We start from the raw sequence: 7,677 nt of genomic DNA on the forward strand, positions 1-7,677 counted from the left end.
TTATTTTCATATTCTTGTCCAACTCTTCATCCAATTCATTTTGCCTGCTTTTCAAGCCTTTGTGTCTTTCTTATATTTTCATCAGTGTTTATTCCTTTTTGTGCTTTCTCCAATATAGGTTTCATGTCTCTCTGTGTCCTCCCTGGACTCTCCAGTTCCTAGGATCTGTCTAGTGGTTAAAAGTTAGGGTTCTTAAGTCAGGGTTTCATTCTACTTAACAGTAACTAGTTCAATACTTTTCAGGCAGTTGAGTTGCTCAGTCATGTCTGACTCTTTGCAACCCCATGGACTGTAGCATACCAGGCTTCCCTGTCCATCACCAACTCCTGGAGCTTGCTCAAACTCATGTCCATTGAGTTGGTGATGCCATCCAACCATTATCATCCTCTGTCATGCACTTTTGGTTACCTCACATTTAAATTGAGTAAAGGAAGAGCATCTCCCTTATAGGGCTGTTGTGACAACTGATCAGTTAATACATAGAAGCACTGTAAACCACATGGGCACATTTTAAGGTTTACTTGTCAATAAATCAGCATAAGGAGATGATGATGGTGGTGGTAATAACCATAATAATAAGAGCTGGTTCTTCCCTGAGCTCTTATGTTTTTGCTTTGAGCTCTTAAATCAACCTATAACATTTTTTGAATTCACTGTGATATCATAAATTTCACCTACTTTTTGGCCACATGTTTCTGGTGCCTGTTTCTGATCACTTGTTTCCCTTACTCCTTGCCTCATGTTTTGTTTGTAATGTGCTTGGATAGATTCTATACTCATTCTTTTTTAAACTATTCCTTATTTTTCAGTGAGGCTAGTTCTTATTGGACCAGCCCTTCGAAGGAGATTCCCATGGGCAGCCCAGCCTGGGTTTCAGACCTGCAGAAATAGTGTGATCACAGAGTTGTGTATATGTGAAATCAGCAGTTCACAAGGCGATGTACTGTCAGAGTCTCTCCCATCCTCTCAAACAAATTACCCCCTTCAGAGATGAGTGCTCTTCCATTGGCCTCACGTCTCTGCCACTTCCTGATTCCAGGCAGGTGCCATGTGAGCTCCCACCGCCTGCTGATGTATCCTAATGCCTCTGATTCCAACAAAGGACGGGCAGTTGAGCCCTTTGAGGTGTGTGAGAGGATTCTGCTCTTCCACGCTTGTCTGAGACCTGCAGGTGGACACTTCCTCCCTAAACATTCCTGCTCCATTTACAGCCCTGGTCGGGGTCACAGGATGCCTCGCAGCATCGTCCAAGATGGAGTATGAGTTTCTGTCTCTTTATTTCCGTCTCTGCTTCTGGTGGGGCTGTGGCTTTCCTGGCTTGTCAGAGGAAAGGGCAGAACCCTAGCAATGCCTTTCACTCCAACAGTGTTCACGGGCAGTTCAGACTCCACACTGCAGCCTCACAGAGGGAGGCAGGCGGTGAGGATTCAGCGAGCCAGGGGAGGGCCTCGTACTGTTGGCACATCCACCTGCCCTGAGGACAAAGGCCCCCTCCCCTGAGCTTTACGTGGCCTCAGAGAATTCGAGTCTTGCTCTTGGTGAAATTAAGCTTTTTCCACATCACACAATCTCTGTGTTAGGCTTACACGCTTCACAACCATCATGGCTTTAATTGAGGAGCAAGATGAGCCAAGCACTTGTGTTTGGTGATTTGTTGTAAAAAGGTTGTGTCTGCCCACTGCCCAGCAGGCACCAAGCCTTTCTCCCTCTGGAGTTACTGAAACCACAAGCACCAACTGGTGGGTAACAGTCAGTTATGTTTAAATGTCTCCTTAATTAAAAAGAAACAAAAAAACCAGAGTGTGTCTGGTTTCCTCTTTACTGCACTTGAACAGGGTCAGGCAGGGACTCCTGAGTCACCAAGCCAGCGAGGCAGACGTCATCTGTGACCTGGCCTGAGAACAGCTGGTTGGAAACACCTTGCAAATAAAGGAAGCCACTTTCTCCGCAGACGTTCTTGTGCACAGCACGACCAAGTCCCACCAGGAAGGCCTCAGAGGAGAAAACCGCTGCCTCAAAGACCCGGTCTTTATAAAGCACGTGGTGGAACTTCAGAGCTGTCAGACCAGCAGCTCAGAGAAAGAGACCCTTGAGAAGGTCATCAAGATAAAGAGAACGCCCCTGCCTGCTCCTGAGCTCCACCTGGACCACTGGCAGGGCCAGCATGAAGACCCAGGGGACCTGAAGGGCAAGCGGACCTTGTGCATGAAGTCTCTGCTCGGCTGTTTAAAGAGTTTTCACACGGCATCATTTTGTTCCAAGAGAGCCCTTCAGTTGAATCTCCTCAAGTGACAGCAGTCAAAATTGATTTGGCAAATTTCATCCACAAATTCAATTTACTGGTTCCCAGTATGAAAACTCAGTGGCTTTGTCTCACGGCCGTGGAGGGGTCTGAGGGTCTGAGGTACGACACGTGAAAGACGAAAAGCATTTGATCATCTGGCACAACTGAATGGTTTAAACGCAGACGCGGCTGCCCTTTCAGCTCCGGGAACCTCAGCTGGCAGCGCCCGCGGAAACCATTTGGGCCACGCAGGGTGATGTTAGGAAGGGCTCGTGTCCTCCAGGTTTACTGCCTGACTTTCTTCAGGCTCACTTGTTCATTTGTTTGTTAAGTGCTGCATGTGTGGGTTAATGTACTGATTGTCATAGGAAGCAGCATCCCTGTCTAATTTTGTTCCAAGAGAGCCCTTTGGTTGAATGTTTTCTGTCTCTACTGGTTCTCCCCCAGAGAGAGCCCACCCAGCCTCGAGCCCATAGGTATTCTCTAACTGTTGTGTGTCACGTCTGTGTGTGACAGCTCTTCCCTGACTGTGATGGAAAAGGCTGTTTCCCTGGTGCAACACGGGAATCACAGAGAGAGAAGTGATTCTGCCAAGAGAAAGAGGCACGGTTCTGATGGCTGGGGCGTGTCCGGCTTAGCCAGCAGCCCATCCTCCAAACCTGCTTCTGGTCCACCTTGCTTCCTAATCAGCCCTCCATGGAGACCTGAGAATGTAGGATGTGAAGGTAAAATAAAAATGGTCTTTAAAACTGGGCTTCCTTATCCGTATTCCTGTGTCCCCTCCCATGCTCAGTCCTGACTCTTTGTGATCCTGGGGACTGTAGCCTGCCAGCCTCCTCTGTCCATGGGATTCTCCAGGCAAGAATACTGGATAGGTAGCCACGTCCTCCTCCAGGCGATCTTTCCAACCCAGGGACTGAACCTGGGTCTCTGGTGCTGCAGGCAGATTCTTTACTATCTGAGCCACCAGGGCCTTTACTGGTGAGATTTTGTCATTCTGCAATTTTCTTTTTTCTGGTTGTGGCCTTTTCTCTTTTGCCTAGACAAGTTCCTTATTATATGTAAAGCTAGTTTGGTGGGGCTGGATTCTTTTAGCTTTTGCTTGCCTGTAAAGCTTCTGAGTTCTCCATAAAATTTGAATCAGAGGCTGGCTGAGTAGATTATTCTTGGTTGTAGTTTTTCCCTTTTATGATTTGAAATGTATCATGCCACTCCCTTCTGGCCTGAAGAAAATCTGCTGAAAAATCAGTTGCTGGCCTTATGGGAATTCCCTTGTGTGTTATTTGTTGCTTTCGCTAGCTGCTTTTAGTATTCTCTCTTTAATTTTGGTCATTTTGATTACAGTGTGTCTTGGTGTCTTCCTCTTTGAGTTAATCCTGTTCTGGACCCTGTGCTTCCTGGACTTGGGCAACTCTTTTCTTTCCCAGGTTAGGGAAGTTTTCAGCTATTATCTCTTCAGATACTTTCTCAGGCCCTTTCTCTGTCTCTTCTCATTCTGGCACCCCTTGCTTTGAATATTAGTATCCTTGATGTTGTCCCAGAGGGTTTCATTTCTCTTCATTCTTTGTTCTGTTTGGAGGCAGTCATTCCCACTGTTCTTTCTTCCAGCTCACTGATCCAGTCTTCTGAATCATTTAGTCTCTAGTATTGATTCCTTCTAGTTTTAGTTGTCATTATATTTTTTAGTTGTTATTATATTTTTCATCTCTGATTGTTCTTCATGCTTTCTCTTTTTAAAAAAACGTGTAACTTCTTCTGTGCATCCATTCTCCTTCTGAGTTCTTTGAACATCTTTATTATCATTACTGTGAGCTCTTTCTTCGGTAGATTGCCTATCTTCATTTAGTTCTTCTTCTGGAAGAAAAACTCTTTTTTTTAGTGGGGGAGGTTCCATTTTCTGGAGCATATTCCTCTGCCATCTCCTTTGTCTAAGTTGCTATTTCTATTTTTATGTATGTGGTAGGTTAGTTTTGTTTTTTGACCTTGGAGAACTGACCCTCTGTAGGAGGCGTCCTGTGTGTCTCAACAGTGTATTCTCCTCTCATCACCCAAGCTATACGCTGTAGGGGTTCCCCCTGAGTTCTGGCTGGGTCCTTCCGTTGCAGTGGGCTGACTCTGTGGATGGGTGCTCTGGTAGATTGATTGGCCCCTAGTCCAGTAGGTTACCAGGCCCTGCCTTGTGCAGACGCTGCCAGCTGCTCTCTAGTGGGGTCTGGTCATAAGGTGTCTGGTCGTGGACCCTAGGGGACCCTGGATCTAGTGCTGGCTCACTGGTGGGTGGAGCCAGGTTCCTGAAGATCGGGCCTGTTGCCCACACTCTGGGCTGTGAAGCCAGATCCTGGCTGGATACTCACAGGCAGAGCTGACTCGTGGAATCGTGGCTACAGGGCCCAGGGATCCAGAGCTTGTTGCAGATTGTCCAGATGAGGGGGTTGGGGAGAGTGGTGGTTTCTGACACACTTTGGATGTTGGGTATGGGACCTGGGGTGTCCCAAAGTTTGCATTTTCCTCCTAGTTGTTTGGAGCTGGGGCCCAGCTGGGCCCAGGGTAGGGTCTGTCCTGCATTGTTGGGTCATAGTTTTCTTGCTTCTGGTGTCTGCTCCCTGGTGAGTGAGGCTTGTGCAGTTCTTCTGGTGGGAGGGTCCAGTTTCCATCCACTGTTGCGGAGGCGGGGAACGGGAGCTAGGTCTTGGCCCTCTGGTGGGCAAAGCTGCATCTAGCAGTGGCAGTGGGCTCTTTAGGCAGCTGATGGATGGGGCTGTGGCCCTTCTCGGTTAATGGTTTGGCTTGAGGCATCCCCACACTGACACTTACAAGCTGCTGGCTGGGGCTGGGCCTTGGTGCCAAAGAGCCAAGATGGCAGCCCTGGTGCTCACATGGCTGAGTGCTGCCCAGTATGTGCAGCCCCAGGGTCTGTGTCCCCCGGGTGAGCCACAATCATCCGCACGTCTCCAGGAGACTCTCCAAGACCAACAGGCTGGTCTGACCCAGGATCCTATCAAATTACTGCCTTTGCCCTGAGTCCCCATGTGCATGAGACTTTGTGTGTGCCCTTTAAGAGTGAAGTCTGTATTGCCCCAGTCCTGTGGAACTCCTACAATTAATAAGCTCTGCTGGCCTTCAAAGCCAAGTACTCTGGAGGTTCCTCTTCCCTGTTCTGGACCCCTTGGCTGGAGAGTGTGATGTGGGGCTCAGAACTCTCACTCCTGTGGGAGAAGCTCTCCAGGATACCTAGCTTCTGGTTTGTGGGTATCCCACCCCAGGAGGGCATGGGATTTGAGTATATATCGCAAGTCTGCACCTCCTACCCGTCTTGTTGTGGTTCCTTGTTTTGTGTTTTCAGTTGTAGAAGATCTGGTCACCATCATTATTGCAGTGATGGTGCTGATAACCAACACTGTAATAGGACCAAAGTGTCCTTGCACTGTGTGAATATGCACATTGCACTATTCTAAAATGCAAGCAGTCTTCAAACCGTCCTGAAATATATTTCATCTTTTCTTACATTTTGTATTACTTAAAGGATCACATTTATAAGGCAGCAACCCTTTAAAAACCATCCAAGGAGGAAAAACTAAATTCTTTAGTATATACTTATGTTGGAATGTCCCACGTGCTTTAAATTAGGATTTATCAGTAGAGCTGGAGGTGTGTCCTAATTGTTCACACAGTTTGAAATTAGGCAGTTTGTTTTGAAAAGCAAATTTGTTTTCTTCTTCATAAGTTTCCCTGCGTACAATAGGAAGCTGTTTCGAGTTTGGCTCTGATGTGAAGAGAAGAGGAACGAGGCCCTTTTCTATTTAGAACTGGGTTCTCTGCATGGGAGCAATTCATATCATACCATATCACGCTGAGTCACAAAATCTACAAACACAAAACATGCTTCAAGTTTTACAGCTCATGCGGACGTTTAGGAAGTAACATTTTTCACTGTTCTTTCAACTTTTCTGTGTGTTTGAGAATTTCAGAATAAAAAGTTGGGGGGAAAAAAAAAAGAAAAATAAAAATAAAAGTAGGGAGGAATAGGGACCATAAATCCCTTATCTGACTTTTAAGCAACTCAAGATTCTCTAAAATGTTGGAAGCATCATATTCTTACCAAGGACAGCACAGGGCAGGAGCAAGTCAAAATGTTCGTAAGGCAGTCATACTCATAGGCTGCCCGTCAGTGGGCTATCATGGTTCCTAATGTGCTTAGTCGCTCAGTCATGTCTGACTCTTTGTGACCCCATGAACTGCAGCCCGCCAGGTTCCTCTGTCCATGGGATTCTCCAGACCAGAATACTGGACTGGAATGGGTTGCCATGCCTTTCTCCAGGGAATCTTCCTGACCCAGGGATAGAACCCAGGTCTCCCTCATTGCAGGCAGATTCTTTACCATCTGAGCCACCAGGGAAGCCCAGTTCCTAACATAGAAGACACCAAAGTTAATGCTTACAGAGTTGAAAATAAATGTCCCTTCTGTGGAATCCCACACCCCAGTAAACAGGACCCCCTCCTTGGCCACATCTGTGCCTTTGAGCTTCTCCATTATGTCAGGGGCTGTGCCCTGAGGGGGTCCTCCTCGGGATTTTCCAGACTGGAACTAAGAGAAGACAGTCCTCCTCTGATGGAGAGCTGTGAGTTGTGAGAACCAGATGCCTGTGTCCTAGCTGTGATGAAAGTATTTTAAGAGCATGAAGTCAATATAGAGAACAAAAAGAAGACACAAAGGACTAAGGGCTAAAGAAAAGCCACCAGTTAGAGACCAGGAAGATAAGAAAGGCTGGGCAAAGGCCTGAGTCACAGTCACAATCAGGGAGATGAGCACTGTTAGTTAGGACTCTCTGGGGTCAAATTATCTTCATTTACTCCCCAGTCTTTCTAGTGAACTAACTCCTACTTGAAAGCTCCGCTTAGATGTCTTGAGTTCTGAGAAGCATCTTGAATTTAATGTGTTCAAAACTATACTCCTGATCCTCCTCTCAGAAACTTGGCATATTCTCCGTTTCAGTTACTGGCAACTTCTTTCCAATTACTCAAGTTCAAACATTTGAAGTCATTTTTGCTGCCTCTCTTTCTCACACGCCGTATCGGCTATCAGGTGATGGCCGATCCCTGCCAGATATGGAGACTCTAACCACTTGTCACTGTGTCCACTGATGCCATAGGGCCCAGGCTCCATTGTTTCTTGCCTAGATTTACTCGAGTAAGCCTCCTGATTGGTCTCCTTGCTTCCCTCTTGCCCTCCTAACTACATGGCGTCTCATCTCACAAGTCATAAGATTCCTCTACTTTGGATCCTTCAGAGTAAAAATCTTCATGACGCCCTGTGAGTTCTCATACCAATAAAAATGTAAAAAAAAAAAATAGTTCTTTTTCAGTCTAACTTAGTTTTCAGCCTTATCTCCTCT

The sequence above is a fragment of the Budorcas taxicolor genome, chromosome 20, assembly GCF_023091745.1.
Source record: "Budorcas taxicolor isolate Tak-1 chromosome 20, Takin1.1, whole genome shotgun sequence".
Classification (NCBI taxonomy): Eukaryota; Metazoa; Chordata; class Mammalia; order Artiodactyla; family Bovidae; genus Budorcas; species Budorcas taxicolor.